The sequence below is a fragment of the Canis lupus genome, chromosome 22 (genome assembly GCF_003254725.2).
Source record: "Canis lupus dingo isolate Sandy chromosome 22, ASM325472v2, whole genome shotgun sequence".
In the NCBI taxonomy this organism is placed as follows: domain Eukaryota; kingdom Metazoa; phylum Chordata; class Mammalia; order Carnivora; family Canidae; genus Canis; species Canis lupus.
The window spans coordinates 17,430,109-17,455,933 of NC_064264.1; the positions used below are offsets into that span (position 1 = coordinate 17,430,109).

A 25,825-nucleotide genomic window follows, 5' to 3' on the forward strand; every position below is an offset into this window, starting at 1 on the left:
TATGAAAAACTTTTTTAAGAAATCCAAATCTCTCTCCTTTTTGCAATGGCTGTCAGGTATCTTTCAAAATTATTACAAGATTATGAAAGTAAGGGAAAGACATCCATAAGGTGTAATATATTATAAATATTTTAATTAATAATCACTTGTGATATCAAAGACAGACACTATTCCCATAATTCTGGTTCCTCTCTAATAAAGCATGAAACATTCTGGTATGGGGAGTGATCCAGTCTTAGAGGGACATCCGTCCACTGGATGTTACAGGTTCTGGAAAATCATAGCACCTATTGACAATGTACCTCTCAAGAACTCCACTGTTAATAGGAATCCACAGAACTTGAAAGTGGATCTGTAAAGTCCAGTATTTGTGTAATGGCAGCATCAAGGTGCAAAGCAGTGGAGCTTCCCTTAAGGGGACAAAAAGAACTATAAGCAGATGAGGAAGTTTGGCATATAAGACAAATACTAATCATATACCTTTTGAGAAAAGTTATTTTCCCTATATATTGCACATATAGAATGAATTTATTTTATATACAAACAGGTTATTAAAATTAATATTTAAGAAATAAAAATAAGTGGTTTTCAAAAAAAGAGGCAACACATATCCTATTAGTAGATTGTGTGCCTTTCAGTGTTTCGCTTATTCAGGCTATTGTCGCTATCGCTTTACATTTTACTGAATGTGGGAACACAAAGAAGCACCCTAGTAGATTCCTATAGTTTGAAACATACTTGTCCCTGTCCCTGTTACTTAACATCAGCCCTACCTTTTCATGATATTCAGTCAATTACCCACACAGACACAGTGATTAATTTTTTTGCCCTTGAGTACATGGGCATGAGGAGTCCAAAATGACCACGTGGTATTATTGCTTAGGTTCAATGCAGCCTATGTCCACAGGTGAAAACATTCCACCTCTTGAGTCTTGAGTCTTGTTTGAGTCTTGCTCAAGCTTGAGTCTTGAGTCTTGCTTCTGTAATTATGCCAAGTCTAAATTTTAAAAGTGGTGAAGCACAAAACCATAGTGAGCAGAGAGTAGTGGTGACAGAAGGTCACTGCCAATTCTGTGTCTCTTTCATGGATCCAGTTTTTTTTTTTTTTTATGATATCAGGGGGCATTTTACTACTGCTAATAGTAATACAATGACTACTAGTTTAACTTATATACTGACCCTAAATGATGATTCTCTAATCCTAGGATGTGATACCCAATGACCCCTGCAGAGGCCATTTCAAGGGGCTATCAGGCCAGAAGTTTCCAAGTGATTCCAGTCTAACATACATCCAGAGGATTTTGTGATCAAGTGCTCATTTTCACATCTAAAATGAGTCTTTTGGTCTGAGGTGATGTTATATGAGATTTTTGTGGTCTAAGGTGAGGTTATGTGAGATCTTATATTGCTAAATCAGATGTTTGTGTATCCTTAGAAGATGATGCTGGGGCAGTCCAGGTGGCTCAGCAGTTTAGCGCCACCTTCAGACCAAGGCCTGATCCTGGAGACCTGGGATCAAGTCCCACATCAGGCTCCCTGCTTCTCCCTCTGCCTGTGTCTCTGCCTCTCTCTCTCTCTCTCATGAATAAATAAATTTTAAAAATCTAAAAAAAAAACGAAGATGGTACTGGTATAGGGTATGTGGATAGGTTAAATCGTTAATAGAGCATGAATCAATCTAGAAATTACTATCCGCTTCAGGATGGAAAAGTTCTCATTTATCAACTTGGCAGCAAGAGACTGATCTTGAGAGATGGTTCTCTATTAAGGACTCACCCTTTGTCTCTACTGCTGACAGGTTGCATATTTAGCAGCTGCAGATGGTAGAGCCACCTTAAACAGAGGGAGCTCATGCTGTTAGGTCCATGTTACAGCTTCTATACCTGATACAATGACTATGGTATCCATCTGCCATTGTGAACATGCTTGGGATGGCTGAAGTCAGAGCCTGGGGACATCGACTGGAGACACATTGTGTTTTCCTATTTTTTGAATATTTCCTCTGCAGCATATGCTCTCTGGTAATCATTGTACTTACCTAGGTATATCCACATCCTTCAATCACAGAGTTTTTTTCTTCTTGATTGTCCTATCCTATTCTTTCAGATTCCTGAACCATCAGTCTAAGAGATTCATCCACCAAGCTTATGGCCACCGGGTATGTCCAAGTCCACTAGAATGATTTTCCCTCAGTCTGTCTTTCAGGTAACCCCAACATGAGGTGTCTATCTTTTCTTTACAGTAACATATTGAGTTTTCCATATTTTGTACCTAGATTTTTTTTCTACTTCACCAAAGGAAACTACCCATGAGGTTATCTGTGTGAGTTACCGAAGAGACATTAGTGTTACTGAGGTCAGTGAGAGTCTTGATCACATATTTATGCACCCTCAGATATGCTTATACTTGATTCTATATGTCCCAGGTCCATTATATGATGAACTGCTCTTGGATATGCTTGACCTAATGACTTGGTAGCAATCTTATTCAGATTTTATTACTATTCTCCTGGTTACTTTAATGAAGGGAGTGTGGTCATCTGATGACTCCTCTAGTCTTACCTAATAAACCTATTATAATATGCTGTATTATAAACAATTTATTTTATTTTATTTATTTATGATAGGCACACAGTGAGAGAGAGAGGCAGAGACATAGGCAGAGGGAGAAGCAGGCTCCATGCACCAGGAGCCCGATGTGGGATTCAATCCCGGGTCTCCAGGATCGCGCCCTGGGCCAAAGGCAGGCGCCAAACCACTGTGTCACCCAGGGATCCCCAATATGCTGTATTATAATGAAACATCTGAGTTTCCTGAAAGCTTTCTTTTATACTCTTCCAATGCAATTATGACATTTTTACCTCTATTACCATAGCCCACTGTTTACTACAAGCTTCAAGGAACAATTCTATAAATGTATTAGGACCCACTCCTTGTTAGGATCACTGACAGGATTTATTCCACTATTCCAGATTCCTTTTCTTACCCCTCAGGAAAAGAATAAATATATTTTTAAATAAAATAATAATACATAGAATAGATTTGATAAATACACTTGTGGCACATTTTTATAGATATTACATTAACATATATGGAAATAATAGAGGATTATATTTGCTATTAAATTTACATGAGCACTTGATATTCATTCATATTCATTCAGTATGAATTAGTAATGTATAGCAACCTACTCTGGATGCTAGGAAATATTAGTGAACAACAGAAACAAAATCTCTGCTTTCATGCTGTTTACATTGAGGTGGATGAATGGCAGATCCATAAATAATTAAAATAGATAGCATATTATATGGTGAGAAATGCAGTGGAGGAAACCAACCTGCAAAGGAGTAGGCTGATGAGTTAAATAGTATTAGCAGGAGGATTGTAGTGAAAATGAGACATTCACAGCAGTCCTTGAGTGAGCTGAAGGAATGGTCCTTGTAGATACCTGGGGTAGAAGATGTACAGGTCAATGAGAACAAGAAGTAGAATAACCCTAAGGGAGGAGTAGGATCCTCTAGTTGAAAAAAATTAATGAGGCCAGTGTGTGAATTTTGGGATGGGAGAGTGGTGGACATAAGGATCAATGAGATAAGGCAAAACCATATTCTCTAGCATGTTTCCAGTCATTGTGAAGACTTTGACTATATCCTGAGTGAAATGAAAAAATATAAGAAGATATTATACAGACGAGTTAGATTATCTGGCTTAATTTTTAAGAGTATCTCTCTGGTGTTATGTTGGAAAAGACTACAAGGGAAGAAATGAGAAACTATTGAAAGTCACCAAAGTAATCCACATATGGATCTTGGCATTAATGGTGGAGAGACTAAGAAATCAGCACTTCTGAGTAGAAGGCACCATTGATATTATGTTCTTTGCAGACTTCAACCCCTGGAGCACAAGTCAATGACACCCTTTGGGAATACTCTCAACAGCAGCTGTGTGAGGACTGGTTACACAGATTGTTATACAACTTGATTTGCTGCTTGATATTAAGTTTTTAAGATGTACTCAAGTTGATTCATATAACTTGCATTCATTTTTTTAAATGACTGAATCTTACTCCATTGGATGATGATACACACACACACACCACACACACACAACACATAACAAGGTGTGTATTATATTATATTATACTAGAATGATGGTTAAGATAGTGGCTTCTAGAGCATATTGAGTAATTTGGACCTTGGCTCTGTTTCAACTGGTTTTGTGATCTTTTGTGAACAATTTATATAACTCAACTTTGCATCAGTTTTGTTATCTTTGAAATGGGATTAGTAGTATCAGCTTTCCTCTTAGGTTTTTAATGAAGATGAAATAACCTAATACAAGGAAAAATATTTAGAAATTAGTAAAATATTTAGCTATTGCTCAATATGAAATAAATGCTATTATTATTATTGCTACTATTGTTATTTATCTATACTGTTGTAAATAGACATTTATGTTCTCAATTTTTCACTATTAATAACAACACTACCATAAACATTTTTAATGAGTGGCAATAAACATTTTATGCACTTTTGAGGAAGACATTCCTCTTGGGTATATATTTCTATGTGTTCCACGTCACAGGATAAGTTTAATTTTTTGGATGCTGTGAAATTGTCCTTCAATGTGGTTTTTATAATTTATGGTCCTACCAACAGTATGTAAGACTTAATCTTTAGCTACAACATTACTACCAACTGGAATTGTCACTCTTGTCTCACTATTGCTTTAATATGCATTTTCCTAAATGGTTATCAGGTTGAGTATCTGCATGTGCATATGTCCACTTCTAAGAAACTTCTTCTTTTTTAAAAAAAAAGATTTTATTTATTTATTTGAGAGAGAAAGAGAGCACAAGCAGGGGAAGTGGCAGGCAGAGGGAGAGGGAGAAGCAGGTCTCCTGCAGAGCAGGGAGCCCGATGTGGGACTCCATCCCAGGACCCTGGGATCATGACCTAAGCTGAAGGCAGACACTTACCTGACTGAGCCACCCAGGCACCCTAGAAACTTCTGTTTATATAATTAGATTGTTTTAAAAGTTCCTTATAGGTAAAGTCTATATATAATACAATTTATTATTTTTTAATGTATTTGTGTTGGAAATGTGTACTCAGTCTCTGTGGCTTGTCATTTAACTTATTTACATTGTCATTCTGTAGAACAGATTTTAGTTATGTGCAATGAAATGTAATAAACCTAGTTTTTTTTTTCTTTTCTCATTTTAATTTAAGGTCACCTCAAATTCATACCTGTGTATAGAGTAATGTATGTTATAACTTGATCTTGTTTATGAGGACAGGTAAGTTTATATCCCATTTATAGAACAGTCTATTTTTTCACACTAATACAGAAAGCAGTGCTATCAATTTCTCATATGTGTTTGTTTATATTTCTGAATTCCTAGACTCTTCTATTTACTTAGTCATATATTTGCTCATTAAGTTATATGCAAATTCCCAGTGTTTTAATTGGTATGGTTTGATAAAAGTACTTTGGATCTGGTAGGCCATCTCTCTCTCTCTCTCTCTCTCTCTCTCTTTTTCAGAATTGTGTTAAGTTTTCAGGTGATCTCGCCTCTAACTCTTCCTTATGTATTTCTTTATTCCTTTTTTTTAAACTAATCATTGGATTTTTAACTTTAGGGTACCAGCCATCCATACTTTATGTATGTCAGTTGGTTTTTTCATGGTGAACAATGATAACAACAAAGATGACATTGGTAACAAGTAAATTTATTTATTTAAGGATGCTAAAGAGCTTACACATTTCACGAAAAGTAGGAAGGTGATGCTGAGGAATAAATAGGTTCAAAAGCATCTCCAGAATATCAGGAGGCCTGCAGCAAGAAGCCTTTAACTGAGATAGCTTGGAAAACAAGCTATCAATACTCTGTTTCCACCAGCCTCCCCATGCCTGCTGTGGTATGCTCTTTCCTGGTTTCTATTTCCCATGTCACATGCTGAAAAGCTAGTCTCAAGGAAGAGTGTATTCTTGGATAATCTTTGTCTTCATTTTCTCCTCTGGATCTAAAACAGGAAAGGATCAAGCATCCCTGGCTTCGGTAGCATTGTCTGTAGCACAGTGGAGGACTAGAACTCACCTGGGACCCTGGAGAGCTTTTCTTGTAGCTCTTGAGCTCTGTTCTGTCTTCTGAAATTTATCCTAATCCAGGTCCTCTTCATATAGTCAGAAATACATTTTTTATTATTGAAGGCGTAATCTGGATTTCAGATCATATTTTATCATGTTCCACTTATACACACCCAATTCATAAACATTAACAAATATCTCTACTCATCAACCTCTTCCATAGCCAGTATTACCAAGTTACCACCCATTATTTTCACTCATGTGGATTTCTGGAATAGCCTCCAAATTGAGTTTTGTGCTGCCATTATGAAGCCCATTTTCCACACATCCTCCAAAATGAACTTTTAAAAGTGCAAGGCCCATCATATTACTCTTCAGTTCAAAGTATTCCTGTGACTTCCAGTTCCACTTCAAATAAAACCCTAGCTTTTCCGTGGTATGCGTGACCCAGCTTGTTTTTTCTCTTTAAGCTTATTCTCTGTATGTCTTACTGTAACTCATTAGCCATCTAGGGATTGATTTCAGCCAGGGAATTTGATGAACCTGTTTTTTCCTCAGGGCCTGTGTACTTCTTTTGCCCTCTTTAGATCACTCTGTCTTCTGATCTTTGCCCAGATCCTTCATTTAGGCGATGGATCACTCTCCTTACAGAGAGGCTTTGCCACCCTAATGTGCCCACCTTCTCATCCTAGATACTCTTCATCAAATAATTCTTCATGATTTAGTTCAGCTATCCTGTGATGTGAAACAATCAGCATTCTGTAATCTTACCTGTATCTCACCCAGTAGAATTTAAATTCTGTGAGAACAGACTCATGCTATCTCATTTTTGTCATTAGTGCTAACGTCTGGAATAGTTGCTATTTCTTGGAATGTATGGAGGAAAGTTACATTAAATAAACAAAGGAACAGGGTGCATGTGAAGCCTAATGCACATGCTTTTGCCAGGGGCACCCTTTGTATTTGTTTGGTGTGACTCTTTACAGTAGGTATGTCCATTAATAGTCTCCACCAAAACCCAGGCCAAAAATCACAGAGACGGAGGTGCAATTTTCTATTTTTCCCCTCTCTGACCCCAATTCTACTTTGTTTGAAATAGTGAGGAATTTCTGACAATTCTGAGTGTGCTCTATTTACCTTCCTTTCTCACTCAATATTCCATCTTCTCCTCAGGGCCAGGGTTGGGAGCCTTGCCAGTCTATGCCACAGTGTCATTTTTTTAAAGCTGCTGTATACATATTTTTCAAATGTTACAGCCTGAAGTTTTGTCCTGTTGCTTTGGCTGTTTCATAATTTTTTTTTTTGCACATTTCAACAATTATTGGGAGAGAAAAGTCTAATTATTTCACTCCATCATCTGTTGAGAGCATCTCAAATTCTAAGTTTAAAAGATATCAAGGGGAGCCTGAGTGGCTCATTCGATTGAGTGGCTGGCTTTTGATCTCAGCTCAGGTCATGAGTTCAGGGTCCTGGTATCGAGCCCCCAGTGGGCTCCTCACTGATCAGGGAGTCTTCTTGAGGCTTCTCTTTCCCTGTCCCCCTCCCCTCAAAATAAATAAATAAGTTTAAAAAAATTAAGAAATAAAATATATCAAAACAGAAGACATTTCCGTTTATTTCTATGAATCTGATATGGGGAAGTGTTCTGTATAGGTAGAAATAATCTTGAGAGATCATAACCCAAAATATTAATAGTTTTTAATATTTCATAATTAAAATTATGTCATATTTTTCTGATAGTGATAAGGTCATTTTAATTTCCTTATTAAAGAATCTCGTTATTTAAGATAATATATAAATTTCATTTTTTCTAAAATAAATTAGAAGTACTTTAATTATTAGTAAAATATAACAATACTGTTTCAGTACTTAAAAAGTTACAAATCTGCCTAATTTGTTACTGCAAATGATTCATAGAAAAAATTGATACACCTTTAATATCTTAATTTAAGGACTTAAGTATGTGAGAATTCCAATAATAACTTGATACAAAATAATCTTAACAGAGTTAGATAATTTGTGACAATTTTAGAATACTGATTATTTGGGGAAAAGTTACTATCTTAAACATCTATATAATAGATTTAAAATATAAAGTAGCTTTGATTGTGCTCTTGAGATGCATTTTCTATAAATAAATTGTACATAATAGACATTATAGTAGTCAAAGTTTTGAAGAGACATAATTTAGAATAATAGAGAAACTGCAAATGCTTTCTGAATTATTTCTAGGCACTAGAATAGAAAAATGAATGAAAGACACTATAAGAGGTTGAGGGCATGTGGCATGTAATGAAGCACAGTGTCCCATTAATAATTGTACTGCAGAGAAGATAAAATTAACAATGGGTACCTATTAAAAGAAGACTATATTTGGAATGATTTGATCTAGTTATGAGTAATATTGTAATTGTGAAAAACTGTCCAACTACATCCCTCACTAAGTATACTGAAATCTGCTGTTGTAAGTTAATTTTAATTATGTAATATAAAAATATATTAAAGGAAATGAACAGAAAGCAAATTATAAGATACAAATGGCAAACGACACTTAAAAGGGGAAAGAAGAACAGTATAAATGAGTAATTTGGAAGAATGGGAAAAGAGTGTATATTACATGTCTAAGCTTGAGCTGCTATATCAAAAATGCCATAGAGTGGATGGCTTTTAAACAACAGAAATATATTTCTCATGGTTCTGGAAGCTGGACATCCCAGATCATGGTGCCACCATGGCTTGTTTCTGATGAGAGCATTCTTGTAGGTTACAAGATGCCACTTTCTCTCCATGTATCCTCATATGGCAAAAAGCAGAGAAGGTAGCAAGCTCTCTCATGACTCTTTAGAGGACACTATTCCCCTTCATGAGGACTCAACCTCTAAGATCTTATTTAATCTTAATTAACTCTCAGGGGCATCATCATGTGGGGCAGGAGGTTTCATATATGAATGTTTTTAGAGAAGACATAAACATTTAGTCTTTAATACCATATTATATATTAAGTATTAAGGGATTTTCAAGGAAGAAAAGTTTTATAAAAGGAAAATTGCAAATGATTAAAAATAAAAATTTGATGCCCTGACTTTGAAATTTCTTACTGTGTGAGGTTTGAGGAGTTAATATGTCTTACATTTATTTTTTTATTTCATTTATAAAATTAGTACAAAATAATAAAAACAGTGAAATATATTTTTAATACTGGCACATTTTAAAGTCTTATTGTGGTATAATGAGTCTTAAGCAGACTCTGTAATGAATGTGGAGCTGGATGTTGGGCTGATCTCACAACTCTGAGGTCAGGACCTGAGCCAAAATCAAGAGTCAGGTGCTTAACTGACTGAGCCACCCAGGAGCCCTCTCAACGCTTTAAATATTTCACTCCATACTCTTCCTGCTCACATGGTTTCTGAAGAGAGTTTGGATGTAATTCTTATCTTTGTAAGGCGGTTTTAATTTTTATTATTATTATTTTAAATTTTTTTACCCTCTCTGGCCTCTTTCAGGATTTTCTTAACCTTGATTTTCTATAGTTAGAAAATGATAGGCCTGGGTATAGTGTGTGTGGCTTTTTTGTTTGATTTGGTTTGGTTCCCCCCCGCCCCCCCATTATTCCTCCTTCACATTCTCCTAGTTTTTGGATCTGCAGTTTGGTAGCTGACATTAATTTGGGGGAAATTGATTATCATCATTGATTCAAATATTTCTTCTGTTCTCTCTTTTCCTTCTGGTATTCTCATTACACGTGTGTTAATACGTTTTGCTGTTTTCCCGCAGTCCTTGGATATTCTATTTTTCTCATTCTTTGTTCTCATTACTTTAAAGTTTTCAAGGCTTTTCCTGTATAGCTTAGAGATTTTCCTCAGCTGTGTCCTATCTACTAATAAGCCCATCAAAAGTATTCATTTCTGTTACAGTGTTTTTAATCTGTGGCATTTCTTTTTGGTTCTTTCTGAGGATCTCTGTATCTCTGCTGCCATTGCCTTCTGTAACTGCCTGCTGTCTACTTTATACTTTAGAGCCCTCGGCATATTCATCACAGTTGTTTTAAATTTCTAGTCTGATAAATTCCAACATCTCTGTCATCTTTGGTTCTGATGCTTTCTTTTCCCTTCAGACAGTTTTTTTTTTTTTTTTTTTTTTGCCTTTTTCTGTGTGTGAATATGATGTACTAGCTAAAAGGAAATACTGTTAATAGGTCTTCAGTAATGTGGTGGTCAGGTGTAGGGGGTGAAGAGATGTTCTGTAGTTCTGTGATTAGGTCTCAGTGTTTTAGTGAGCCTATGTTTGGACTGTGAACAACTATTTCTTAGTTTTGTTTTGTCTCCCCTCTGGTGGGATAGGTCTATCCTATCCCTAGAGTGGGCTGGAGTTGTGTTTCTTCCCTCCCCCCCCAGGGCAGTTAGCTATTCTCTGATAATACCCCAGCAGGTCAGGCTTTGGTGAACTAGTTTCCCCTGAGGCCTGGCCTCGTTAAGAACAGAATGTTCTGGTGTATTTCAAAATATTTCCTTTCCCCAAATCCTTCCCTGAAGTTGGAGAGAAATTTTTTTCTCCATTTACTTTGGAAACCTGGTGAATCTCCAGAGGGCAACGCACCAATATTGTGATTTGTGACTGGATCCCCCTGGAGTTTTGAAATGTCAAACTTGTCCACATTGAGCCTTTAGCAATTAATCAACTATGGTTCGGGTTTTCTGACCCTGGCACCAGGTCCTGAGGCAGTTTCCACTCTGTGTCTCTGTTCGGTGAGTTGTGATTACATGATTCCCTTTGTCTCTCCAATCTTGGGGGCAGCGGTTTGCCTCCTGCCCTCCTCTGTCTTACAAATCCAAGAGTTGTTGATTGTTCAGTGTGTTCCACTTTTTACTTGTGGTTAGGAAGAGTGGCAACTTAGCAACTTTCAAACTCCTTACATTGCAGAACTGGAAACCTGATGTTCCAGTGTTTGATTTTGATGCTTAGGAAAGACATGATTTTTTGTTTTTAATTTTTTTAAGATTTTATTTATTCATGAGAGACACAGAGAGACAGAGACATGGGCAGAGGGAGAAGCAGGCTCCCTGAGGAGAGCGCCTGATGGGGGACTCAATCCCAGGACCCTGGGATCACACCCTGAGCCATGAAGGCAGTCAACCTCTGAACCACCCAGGCATCCCAAAAGACATGATTTTTAAAACCTCCATTAAAATTTTTTTGGTACAATGATTAGATATATTTTAATTTTCTTGTTGACCTTAAAAATTTACTTATTAATTCAAATAGTTCATCTGCATGCTATTTTGAACTCTATATGCAATTTATGCCATCTTCATATGAGGGTATTTTATTTTTTTTCTTTTTAACATTATGTATTTTATTTACTTTATTCACTCATTTTTGATTCTTTATTTTATTTTATTTTTTTTTTTGCCTCCTGCATAACTCTTAATAGAAACCGTAGTGGCAAGCATTTTTGTTACATTTTGATTTCAAAGTGTGGATATAATTTCAATATCTATTCATTAAATTTGTTAGATAAAGACCTCTTAAATTCTGTTTTTAGTTTTCTAAAATTTTTTTTGGTTAAAAATATATTTGCTAAATCTACTGAAATAATTACATATTTTTGTCCTACTTTAAAGATGTGAAACTAAATAGATTTTCAAATGCTATACTAATCTTGCATTCCTGGAATATGTCCAATTTAGAGTTCTAAAATTATATTTTTACATTTGCTTAGTTGTTTCTGCAAATAAGGTTTTAAACAAGTTTCTATCAATTCAAAGGCTATATTCACTTATGATATTTTAATATTATTTTAATAATAAAATATAAAAATAAAATAATTTTAATAATAAAATATAAAAATAAAATAAAAATAAACATTTTAATAATGAAAATAAAAATAATTACATTATTTTAATAATGTTATTTTCAAATTTTGCTAATGAGGCTATTCTGGAATTTTTACAACTTTTGTATTGAATTTGTTTAATATCTCCCCTCAGGTGTTTGGAAGAACTCTTGAAAACTATGAATCTGACATTTATTAGATGTTTTTTAATTACAGATAGATTTTCTTAGAATTTTATAGATTTTGCATTGCTTTCTATGGCAGTATTAAATGATATAGTTTTCCAGGGATTTGTATAATATGCTTAAGTTGCAAATTATTGGAATGCATTTAAAATGCACTCTATGGTGACGCCTGGGTGGCTCAGTGGTTGAGCATCTGCCTTTGGCTTAGGGTGTGGTCCTGGAGTCCTAGGATAGAGTCCCACATAGGACTTCCCTCAGGGAGCCTGCTTCTCCCTCTGCCTATGTCTCTACCTCTCTCTGTGTCTTTCATGAATAAATAAATAAAATCTTAGAAAAATAAACTCTATGAATTTATTATATCTGCATGTCTTTTTATTTGTATTTATAAAGATTTCATTTATTTTTTTATTTTTTTAAATATTTTATTTATTTATTCATGAGAGACACACAGAGAGAGAGGCAGAGACACAGGCAGAGGGAGAAGCAGGCTCCATGCAGGGAGCCCGACCTGGGACTTAATCCCGGGTCTCCAGGATCACACCCTGGGCTGAAAGCAGGCACCAAACCACTGAACCACCCAGGCTGCCCTAAAGATTTCATTTAATTATTAGAGAGAGACATGAGAGGGGGCAGGGGTGGGGGGACAACAGAGGGAGAGAGAGAAGCAGACTCCCCGCTGAGCAGATAGCCTGATGACTGGACAATTCTGGGCTCCATCCCAGGACCCCACCATCATGACCTGAGCTGAAGGCAGATGCTTAACAGACTGAGCCACCCAGGGGCTCCAGTAGTAATTCTTTTTAATGGTGAGTTATATTACATTGTGTAAATATACCATTTTTTAAAAATCATTCACATTTGGGTCATTTCTATTTTGAGTTATTATTAATAAAGTTACCATGAATCTTTGCATGAGCATCGGTTTTCATATCTTTTTGGTAAATATTTAAGATGTGACTTTCTGAGTTCTATAGTGAATGCATTTTTAGCTTCCTAAGACACCAAGAAGCTATTTCTTAAACTGGTTGTGATGCTTTGCCCTCAATTATCACTATAAGAGAATTCCACTAATTCTGCAGCTTCTCCAACACTTGGTTTTGTCTCTGCTTCTAATTTTAGCCCTTTTAGTGAATGTATAGTCCTGTATCATGGTCATTTCATTTGAATATGACCAGTGGTACTGAGCATATTTTTGTATGTTTATTTGCTATTTATATAACCTCACTGGTAAAATATCGTTCAAAACTTCTGATCTATTCTGGGTAGTTTGCCTTATTATTGAGTTGTAATGTTTCCTAATATATTCTGAACATGAGTGTTTTACTGAATTATGTGTTTTGTAAATATTTTTTCCTCGTTTGCCTTTTCATGTGTGTACACATGGGTGGGGGGAAGTGTTGCTTGGTTTTGTGAAGAGCATATTTTAAATTTTGAACAAATATATTTATTATCTTTATCCTTCATGCTTTGGAGACCTATTTAATAGATCATCACCTAATTCAAAGTCACAAAGGTTATCTTTTCATATTTTTCCTTGTTGTTTGATAGTCTTAACTCTTATCTTTAGGTTTTTGTTCTATTACATCTTATTATTTTGTGTGTATGAATTGTGATGTGTCTGTTTTGTTTGCAAATGGACAAACAATTGTTTCTGCACAATTTGTTGAAAACAGTATCATTTCCATAATGAGTGACCTTGCAAAGTTTGTCAAAACTTAATTGCGCATGTGTGTATGCCCAGTTCTGTGTTCTTTATTCTCTCTACAGATGTATATGTCTACCTTTATACCAAAATTACACTCTGATTTTAGTTGCTTTTTTTTAAAAGATTTTATTTATTCATTCATGAGAGACACAGAGAGAGAGAGGGAGGCAGAGACACAGGCAGAGGGAGAAGAAGGCGCCACACAGAGAGCCCGATGTGGGACTCAATCCCGGGTCTCCAGGATCCCGCCCTGGTTCGAAGGCAGGCGCTAAACCGCTGAGCCACCCAGGGATCCCTTTAGTTGCTTTTTAATGAAGTTTTAAAGTCATGTGTTATTAGGCCTGTTTTGTTTACTTTTTATTAGTAATCACACTTCTTTGATGCTTTTGGTCCAATGCATAAAAACCATTTTTTAAAAAAAAATATATATATATTTGGTCCAGTTTTCTCATTGTTTAGAGGGGAAGTAAATTCTCATAAAAGTTAATCATGACTGCCTTGAAGCAGAAGTCAACCACAAATTTTTTATATAGTATTTTAAATTTGATTTATTTCAAAATGTTTTCTAATTTCAATTATGATTTTTTCAAGAATCATTTACAGCTTAATCTCAAAATATAATGTGATTTTCCTAGAGCTTTTCATTACAGATTATAGCTTAATTCCCTTTTGGTCAGAAAACACAATCAATATGTTACATTTTAAGACATGCTGAGATTGTTTTCTGGCCCAGAATATGATCAGTTCTGTTAAATATCCTATTTGCACATGGAAGTAATGCATATTCACAGTTGCTGGATGCTGTCTTCTATAAATGGGCATTAGATCATTTTTTCACTCTGTTTTTCAAATCTTTTATATCCTATTGATTTTTCTTCTCAGTTATTGAGCGATACATGTAAAATTGTTTCTGTTGAAAAGTTGGTACTCATTTTGTCTCTTTTGAAAATCTGCTTTGTACTCAAAGTTTTTCTTTATCAACTTCAGGAGTTTAATTTTGTGTGTAGACCAAGTGTTTATTTTTCTAGTTGAAATTTTAAGTATTTAATTTCCTTGTATGTATTAACTATTTTATTTTATTTATTTATTTTTTGTATTAAGTATTTTAAATTTAGGATTTGAGAATTCCAGTATCTAGATCCCTTGGGAGTGTGTTTTTACTATCTCTTGTATCACATGGCTAATTCATACTGACTTTTCTCATGTGTGCTCCATTATTATTGTTTTTATTGAGTGGTAGTATTGTACATAAAAAGTTGTAAAAATAACCTAACGTCTGCATAGGATTATTTCCTTCAGAAAGGATAGCTATTTCCTTCTGCCAGTTGGAAGTGCATTAGCAATTCCATTGCTTCTCAATTTAGTTGTGGGAAGTGAAACGCTCACACTTTAGGCTTCAATCCCTTTGAGGAATCGTCTATATTGGTTCACCACCAGTCTATCTTTGCTTAAGGCTGTCCAACCCAAAATATGGGTGGTTTTTCTAGCCCCCTCCCCTTGTCAGGTTGTGCTTACCAGGTTTGTCTCCCTGTCCCATGAGGCTTTCAGAATCATTGCTTAGCTTCTTCATGTCTCAGTTACCTTCTCCCAAGGTCCCTCCCTGGCAAGTAAGAGAAAAAGACCTGAATATTCTCTGGGTTTTCTTCTTTTCTTGGATGTTACAGTAGTTTTTATTTCTTTGTTATCTGTCAAATGTTTGCAATCAGACTTAAGAGAAAATACTTTCTAAGATATTTTAGTCACTTCAAACTTTCTAATCCACCATTGCAATAATTCTCCCACCAATTTTTTAAGTAGTTTCTTTTTTTTTTAATTTTTATTTATTTATGATAGTCACACACAGAGAGAGAGAGAGGCAGAGACATAGGCAGAGGGAGAAGCAGGCCCCATGCACCTGGAGCCCGACGTGGGAATCGATTCCGGGTCTCCAGGATCGCGCCCTGGGCCAAAGGCAGGCGCTAAACCACTGCGCCACCCAGGGATCCCAAGTAGTTTCTTTAATTTAAAGTCCTAGATTTATATAGTCAGGTTGATGATCATATATTGTATCATACAAGAGTTCCCAAAGAAAGATGCAAAAATGAGTGGAAAATACCTAGGGAAAGAATTAAGAGAAATGTGCAAAAACAGTGCAAGAAACACATTAATATGGAATTGGTGGGAGGTAGCTATAGACATAGTGATTCATTTACAAAGAAATAGGAGAATAAGGAAGATAGTTATGTGAGGACCAGAGGTGAAATGACCAACTTAACAAATTGTCATAATTTTAAAAACCGTAAACAAAATAAATTCCAAATTGGACAAGGACAAATTATTAAGTTCCTGAGACTCACCGTTTTCAAATCTTTTCAGTTACTACACTGTATTTTCTTTATGATTTTATCTGAATGATTGCCATTTTTGTTGGCATGTCATCTCCCATGTGCATTTCCCATAAATTAATGCAACTACATTAATTCATAGTACATTAATATAATAAATGACTAAAAATAAATGGGAAAGTACCTTTTTGTTCATTATGTCTTACCACTTTTAAAGTAAAGCCTTTCCAATTAATTGGATGGTATGGAGAAATGTGGCATTTTAAATTCTCATCTATACTTTTTTCCATTTTTTGTGCTTGCCAGATGTATTTATTAACCCATTCACCAAGATTTATTGTGCACACGATAGTGCAGGAATTATTCCAGAGGCTGGAGACACACAACACTTAGAAAAGACAGATTTATTTTCTGTCCCAATAAAGATTAGAGTATAAAGGAGCAGTAACCACGTATTGAGGACTTACTTAATGCCAAATAATCTATATAAGTTATAATTTCTAAAAATTTCTCACCGAAACTTTATTTTTTTATTTTTATTTATTTTTATTTTTTTTAATTTTTATTTATTTATGATAGTCACACAGAGAGAGAGAGAGAGGCAGAGACACAGGCAGAGGGAGAAGCAGGTTCCATGCACTGGGAGCCCGACATGGGATTCAATCCCGGGTCTCCAGGATCGCGCCCTGGGCCAAAGGCAGGCGCTAAACCACTGCGCCACCCAGGGATCCCGGAAACTTTATTATTATGCTTGTTTCCACAGGAAGAAATTTAAAATTCTTGAAAAAAAATTTTAAGCCATTAATCCACATAGTAATGTCAGAGACAATTTTGGCATTCGAGTCTTTCTCACTAAAACCAGTGTAACACTGCTTCATGATTGACATTTTTTCTAACTTAACAATTCTTCCTTAGCTTATATTATTCTGTCATTTAGCCTTTATGCTGAAGATGATCTTTTCCCAGATCCTAAAATGTCCCTTACCCATTTCAAGAGAGTGAATCTTGAGGAATACATTTGAAAAAAAATTTATTATTGTAGTCCAGTTCTTAATTATATTGCAGGGTTGGAATATTTCCCTGTTTGGTATTTAGGATTTATATAGTCTGAAATGTTTTATATGAAGATCTGAGACATTTCAGAATGACACATAGTTGCCTGAAAGTTAGATGCCTTTGATTTATTTGGAACATTTATGGAGTAATTAGTATTATACTAGTTCAAAAGATGGCAAAGTCCTACAAAGAAAAGATATCCGGATGATAATGCTCTAAAAAAATCTTTGACTTGATGATGATTAATTTTGAAATTTAGTCTTGATATATATTCTGATTTGATCTATTTGCCTACTTTGAAATTTGCTGGGAGGAGGATGACTGGGGAAAAACATGTCATCAAAGAAGTTCTTACCTGTATATAAATCTTAGCAACTACTTGCAATTTTGAGTTAGGTTTCAAAAATCATGTGTTTGCTTTCATGATGCTTGTAGGGATCTTGAATTAAACTAAGAGACCAAGAGGTCTTTTCTGTATGTGACTCCAGAAAAAATAAAGGAGGATGGGTTTGTCCTGAAAATGGTAACATGAACACTGTTTAAAATAAGATGATGTTATATGATTAAAAATGTATAGTTTATAATAAAGAATAATTTTACTGGACTTGAGTTAGTTATCTTTATGAATATTATTAGCCACCTAATCAGTATTTAAAACCAATTTGTAATACCAAATATTTGGTGAGCTCCAGCTGTCTTTAAGTGTAATATATTTACTTACTACCCTTCTTTACGTCTAGCTGTTTGTATGTATAATTTATTCAAACTTAGAATTAATGTTTCTTACCATTACGAAAAATAAATTTTAAATCTGAAAACAGGAAATTGTAAAAATCAAATAAGCATGAGAAAAATATTCCTCATGCATAATTAAATCTTAAAATACCAAATCAGATTAACATTTCTAATGGAGAAATGAATGAAAAAATACATATTTTATAACAATTATTTTTCAAGCGACTTTAAACATTTTTTTTTTTAGAGATCATCAGAAAATGTCTTCATATAATTTGTCTTTTTTCTTACTTTGACATTATTCAGGGCCTTGCCAATATTTGAAAAATAAAATGATTACCAAGATTTATCTTAACACAAAATATTCCTGTCAATATTTATATGAAATTATTTTTATTTTGCTTCAAATTTTTTAAGCTTTTCTTGGCATCTTTCATGTAGAAATTTGTAACCCCTTCCTCCCTTAAAATGATCTATGGAGGAAGAAAAAAAAGAGTATCACTTCAGGATAGACATCTAAAGACTATTAATTAATTCACTTAAAAGATTTATTTATTTATTCATGAGAAACCAAGAGAGAGAGAGAGAGAGAGGCAGAGACACAGGCAGAGGAAGAAGCAGGTTCCATGCAGGGAGCCTGATGCGAGACTTGATCCCCGGACACCAGGATCACACCCTGGGCCGAAGGCAGGCACTAAACTGCTGAGCCACCCAGGGATCCCTAGACTTATTATTTTAATTGTATAATAATTAAGCATTGGGGATCCAGCTTTATTATTTTATTTTTATTTTTATTTTTTTAATTATCATTTTTTATTGAAGTTCAATTTGCCAATCTATAGAATAACACCCAGTGCTCATCCCAAGTGCCCCCCTCAGTGCCCATCACCCAGTCACCCCAACCCCCCCACCCACCTCCCCTTCCTCTACCCCATGTTCATTTCCCAGAGTTGGATATCTCTCATGTTTTGTCACCCTCACTGATATTTTCACTCATTTTCTCTCCTTTCCCTTTATTCCCTTTCAGTAATTTTTATATTCTCCAAATGACATATAATGTTTGTCCTTTTCTGATTGATTTATTTCACTCATCTTAATACCCTCCAGGTCCCTCCATGTTGAAGCAAATGGTGGGTATTTGTCGTTTCTAATGGCTGAATAATATTCTATTGATACAGAGACCACATCTTCTTCATCCATTCATCTTTAACGGGCACCGAGGCTCCTTCCACAGTTTGGCTATTGTGGCCATTGCTGCTAGAAACATTGGGGTGCTGGTGTCCCGGCGTTTCACTGCATCTGTATCTTTGGGATAAATCCCCAGCAGTGCAATTGCTGGGTCATAGGGCAGGTCTATTGTTAATGCTTAGAGGAACCTCCACACAGTTTTCCAGAGTGGCTGCACCAGTTCACATTCCCACCAGCAGTGTAAGAGGGTTCCCTTTTCTCCGCATCCTCTCCAACATTTGTGGTTTCCTGCCTTGTTAATTTTCCCCATTCTCACTGGTGTGAGGTGGTATCTCATTGTGGTTTTGATTTGTATTTCCCTGATGGCCAGTGATGCAGAGCATTTTCTCATGTGCATGTTGGCCATGTCTATGTCTTCCTCTGTGAGATTTCTCTTCATGTCTTTTTCCCATTTCATGATTGGATTGTTTGTTTCTTTGGTGTTGAGTTTAATAAGTTCTTTATAGATCTTGGATACTAGCCCTTTATCTGATACGTCATTTGCAAATATCTTCTCCCATTCTGTAGGTTGTCTTTTAGTTTTGTTGACTGTATCCTATGCTGTGCAAAAGCTTCTTATCTTGATGAAGTCCCAATAAGTTTTGCTTTTATTTCTTTTGCCTTCATGGATGTATCTTGTAAGAAGTTGCTGTGGCCAAGTTCAAAAAGGGTGTTGCCTGTGTTGTCCTCTAGGATTTTGATGGAATCTTGTCTCACATTTAGATCTTCCTTCATCCATTTTGAGTTTATCTTTGTGTATGGTGAAGAGAGTGGTCTAGTTTCATTCTTCTGCATGTGGATGTCCAATTTTTCCAGCACCATTTATTGAAGAAACTGTCTTTTTTCCAGTGGATAGTCTTTCCTGCTTTGTCGAATATTAGTTGACCATAAAGTTGAGGGTCCACTTCTGGATTCTCTATTCTGTTCTATTGATCTATGTGTCTGTTTTTGTGCCAGTACCACTCTGTCTTGATGACCACAGCTTTGTAGTACAAACTGAAATCTGGCATTGTGATGCCCCCAGCTATGGTTTTCTTTTTTAGTATCCTCCTGGCTATTTGGGGTCTTTTCTGATTCCACACAAATCTTGAGATGATTTGTTCCAACTCTCTGAAGAAAGTCCATGGTATTTTGATAGGGATTGCATTAAACGTGTATATTGCCCTGGGTAACATTGACATTTTCACAATATTAATTCTTCCAATCCATGAGCATGGAATATTTTTCCATCTCTTTGTGTCTTCCTCCATTTCTTTCAGAAGTGTTCTGTAGTTTTTAGAGTATAGATGTATTTCCCCCTCAGGACTGCTTTTGCTGTATCCCAAAGATTTTTAATCATTGTATCTTCATTCTCATTAGTTTCCATGAATCTTTTTAATTCTTCTCTAATTTCCTGGTTGACCCTTTCATCTTTTAGCAAGATGGTCCTTAACCTCCACATGTTTGAATTCCTTCCAAACTTCTTCTTGTGATTTAGTTCTAGTTTCAAAGCATTATGGTCTGAAAATATGCAGGGTATGATCCCAATCTTTTGGTATCAGTTAAGACCTGATTTGTGACCCAGTATGTGGTCTATTCTGGAGAAAGATCCATGTGCACTTGAGAAGAATGTGTATTCAATTGCATTTGGATGTAAAGTTCTATAAATATCTGTGAAATCCATCTGGTCCAGTGTATCATTTAAAGCTCTTGTTTCTTTGGAGATATTGTGCTTAGAATATCTGTCAATTGTAGAAAGTGCTGTGTTCAAGTCACCAAGTATAAGTGTATTATTATCTAAGTATGTCTTAACTTTGGTTATTAATTGATTGGTATACTTGGCAGCTCCCAGATTTGGGGCATAAATATTGATGATTATTAAGTCCTCTTGTTGGATAGATCCTTTAAGTATGACATAGTGTCCCTCTTCATCTCTTATTACAGTCTTTGGGATAAACTTTAATTTATCTGATATAAGGATGGCTAGCCCTGCTTTCTTTTGAGGACCATTTGAATGGTGAATGGTTCTCCAACCTTTTATTTTCAGGCTGTAGGTATCCTTACATCTCAAATGAGTCTCTTGTAGACAACAAATAGATGGGTCTTGCTTTTTTATCCAGTCTGAAACCCTGCGCCTTTTGATGGGGTCATTAAGTCCATTCACGTTCAGAGTTACTATTGAAAGATATGAATTTAGTGTCATCATGATACCTATTCAGTCCCTGTTTTTGTGGATTGTTTCCTTGGACTTCCCCTTTCTTTTACAGAATCCCCCTTAATATTTCTTGCAGAGCTGGTTTGGTGGTCACATACTCTTTCAGTTTCTGCCTATCTTGGAAGCTCTTTTTCTCTTCCTCTATTCTGAATGAGAGCCTTGCTGGGTAAAGTATTCTTGGCTGCATGTTCTTCTCATTTAGGACCCTGACTATATCCTGCCAGCCCTTTCTGGCCTGCCAAGTCTCTGTGGAGAAATCTGCTGTTAATCTAATATTTCTCCCCATAAAGGTTAGGGATCCCTTGTCTCTTGCTGCTTTAAGGATCTTCTCTTTATCTTTGGAATTTGGAAGTTTCACTATTGAATGTCAAGGTGTTGAATGATTTTTATTGATTTTAGGAGGGGACCTCTCTATCTCCTGGATCTGAATGCCTGTTTCCCTTCCCAAGTTAGGGAAGTTCTCAGTTATAATTTGTTCAAATACACATTCTGGACCTCTGTCCCTTTCGGTGCCCTCGGGAACCCCAATTAAACATAGATTTTTCCTTCTGAGGCTACACTTATTTCCCTTAACCTATCCTCATTATCTTTTAATTGTTTGTCTCTTTTTTCTTCAATTTCCTTCCTTGCCATCAACTTGTCTTTGTCACTCACTCGTTCTTCTACCTCATTAACCCTCATCGTTAGGACCTCCAGTTTGGATTGCATCTCATTTAATTGATTTTTAATTTCGGCCTGATTAGATCTAAATTCTGCAGTCATGAAGTCTCTTGAATCCTTTATGCTTTTTTCCAGAGCCACCAGTAGCTTTATCATTGTGCTTCTGAATTGGCTTTCTGACATTGAATTGTAATCCAGATTCTGTAACTCTGTGGGAGAGAGGACTGTTCCTGATTCTTTCTTTTGAGGTGAGTTTTTCCTTCTAGTCATTTTGCTCAGTGCAGAGTGGCCAAAAAACAAGTTGTACTGGAAAAAGGAGAAAAAGAGAGAAAAAAGAAAAAAAAGGGGGGGAGGGAACAAACAGTAAGCAAATAATAAGTGGGGTTATCCTCTGATTCTATATACTATAATCCCTCAACTTCCCCTGGAACTTTCCAGTGCTGCTTGGTCAATAACTTGCTTTTCTCCTGTCCGTCTAGCTGGTCTTCTGGGGGAGGGGCTTGCTGTGCTGATTCTCAAGTGCGTGCCCCTGGGGGAGCTGCCCAACCCCCTGCCAGGTGCACAGCACAGTGGGAGCTGTTTATCCTGTGAGGCCCCTGCTCAGTCCCAGGTACAAGGTGACGCCAGGAGAAACAACAACAGTGGCGGCGGCCAGCTCTCCAGCCCTGGAGGCAGCTCCTGCAGTAACTATGGAGCTCTCAGTCCGCAGAGGCCGGGATGCTCCAGGGGCGGGGCCGCTGATCTGCTCAGCTCCGGCCAGAGGCTGGAGCGTCCTCGCTGTCCTGTGCCCTCCCAGCCTCCTCCTGTCCCAAGGGGAGCACCAGATCCTGGGCTGTGTCCCCTGTGCCCTGGGCTCCTGGGCCTGTGCTGCTGGAATTGCACTCCCGGCTGTGCAGCCCCCTCCCCTGGAGCCTCTACCTGAGCCACCTCCCAGCTGCTCCTGGGCCCAGCTGTGTGCACTGGAGCCCTTTAGGGAGCTCGGCCGCGGGGTGTAGGGCTCTCCCTGGGGCGCAGGTCCTGTTAGTTTCCCCGGGAGCCTAGGGGCATCCCTGCCCTCCTGGGATCCTGCCCGAGCTCACTGCCAGCCCTTCTCTATCCGGGAAGGTTGGTGAAGCTCCTGCTCCTCCGGGCGGGGCTTCCCTGTCCTGGGGACACTCGTAGCCCCCCTTAGCCGCTCCTCGCGGGCCCTCCCCCTTGGATGTCTTTTTATTTCCTTATTTTTTTTCTGTCTTCCTTCCTTGTTAAAAGCAGACTCTTCTCTCTGTAGCATTCCAGCTGTTCTCTCTTAAATCTCAGGCCGAATTCGTAGGTTTCAGGATGATTTGAAAGTTATCCAGGTAAGTTGGTGGGGACAGGTGACTTGGGGACCCTGATCTTCTACTGTCTTGCCCCTCCCTTGTCGGGGATCCAGCTTTAAATCAGGGCATAAAGTATGTAAATGCTCAGTCTGTTCACACTACATATTTCACAGGTCACAATACTGTTAATAGGTGACTAAACATCTGGCTCAGTGTTTTGCTGTGGTGGTTAAAAATTCTAACTTGCAAATCTGTGTGCTATATAATATGGTTGTTAACCACTTTTCAAGCAAGAATAGATATCTTTAAGTTCAAATCTCACAAATCCTATCTGGACTTGTAAGAGCTCATTCTGAATTATTCATCTAAGTGTATGATTAAATCAGGTGATGAAGATGCATTTGTTAAAATCATACCAAAGATTTTAAAAAAGTGTTTAAACTGATTACATTAATAGCTTCAATTTTTTACCACTTTCTGTATCCATATACCTTTATATATGACTTTATGCTTCTTTACCCTGAAGAGTACTGGTGTCTCATTCCCCATTCTTTAAACTTGGGCTGGTGCTGTGATGTACTGGATCCCATAGATGGTGGCAGAAATGGTGTTATGCCAATCCTGAGCCTATGCTCAAAAAAATTTTGCATATTTTCTCTTGTGTTCCCATGCCTCTGTTATTCCCATGTGTGATAGTTAATTTTATGTATCAGCTAATCAGGGCCACTTAGCAGCAAGCTTTTTATCAAACATGACTCAGGGTCTTTCTATGAGGGGGTTTTTGGATGACATTAACATTTAAATCAGTGGACTTTTAGTAAAGCAGATTGTTCTTCATAATGCAAACAGGCTTTATCCAATCAGCAAAAGGCCTAAATAGAACTAAAACAAGAGCCATCTCCATATAAGGGAGAATTTTTCAGCAAATTGCCTCTGAACTTCATCTGCAACATTGACTCTTCTTTCTGTAGTGAACTGCCTTTGGACTTAAATAGAACTTTCTGGGTTTCTGGGTCTTCAGCCTGTACACACACACACACACACACACACACACATGCACGCTCTGTAGATTCTGTTTTTCTGGAGAATGCTGATTAAGACACTGTGATAATCTAATAGAGGGAGAAGCACAAATTGAGGGGAGCTGCCATATAGGCCTCAGAAAAAGCCAGTGTAGATCACTCACTAACCATTCAATCCAGACAAGATGATCTGAGTCTCCTAACTGACCCCAGCTGACTTCAGATGCATAAGCAATAAACATTTGTTTTTTATTGTTATGTAGCAGCATTATCACAATACTTATTTCTATAGGAATTAAAGTTTCTTAGTGCCTAAGATACTTTTCAATTATTATGCACTTTTAAAACTTTTTAAAGTTTTGACCTTAAGAAGGGCATTGTTGCATTGTTTACTGAGTAACAAAATTTTATTTTGTTTGAATTTTTAATGAAAACACATTCCTGAACTTTTTCCAATTCGTTATTCATCAAAACCACTAAATCTTTGAAAATTACCATTATATTCTATAATTTACATATTATTTCTACCTATGTGAAAACAATGAAGTAAAATTGCTTACCTTTAGTTACATACATCTGAACGCTATACAAACTGACTAGAGGTGAGTTCAAACACTTTGACCACAGGTCTCAGTGAGGATGGAAAATAATTTTAAAAATTATTTTATTTTTCATCATGTTAGTGTATTCTAATCCCTGTCACCTGTTTCATCCATCTAGTAACCATCAGTTTGTTCTCTGTAGTTAGGAATCTGTTTCTTGGTTTGTCTCTCTCTCTCTTTTTTTTTTTCCTTTACTCATTTGTTTCTTAAATTCCACATGAGTGAGATCATATATTTGTCTTTCTGATTGACTTATTTCACTTTAGCATTATACTCTGTAGCTCCATCTATGTTGTTGCAAATGGCAAGATTTCATTCTTTTTGTGACTGAATAATATTCCAGTGTGTGTGTGTGTGTGTGTGTGTGTGTGTGTGTGTACACATACCACATCTTCTTTAGCCATTCATTAATTGACGGGCACATGTTTGTCTATAGTAACTAATGCTGTAATAAACATAGGGGTGCATGTATCCATTTGAATTAGTGTTTTCGTATTCTTTGAGTGAATACTCAGTAGTGTGATTATTGGTTCATAGAATAGTTATGTTTTGAAATTTTTGAGGAACCTCCATGCTGTTTTCCACAGTAGCTGCACCAGCTTTCACTCTCACCAACAGTGCATGAGGGTTCCTTTTTTTCAACATTCTTACCAACGCTTGTTGTTTCTTGTGTTTTGATTTTAGCCATCAGGTGTGAGATGATTTTTTACTGTAGTTTTGATTTGCTTTCCCCTGGTGAGAGTGATGTTGAGCATCTTTTCATGTATCTCTTAGCCATCTGTATGTCTTCTTTGGAGAATTGTTCATATCTTTTGCCCATTCTTAATTGGATTATTTGGTTTTAGGTGTTAAGTTTTAGAAGTTCTTTATATTTTTGGATACTAACCCTTTATCA

At 36.5% G+C, this 25,825-nt stretch overlaps 1 pseudogene; it reads left to right on the top strand.

Moving 5' to 3' along the window:
- The first annotated feature begins 217 nt into the window (after nt 1-217).
- The window catches only part of LOC112678704 (40S ribosomal protein SA-like), a 47,001-nt pseudogene continuing 21,393 nt past the window's right edge, over nt 218-25,825 (top strand).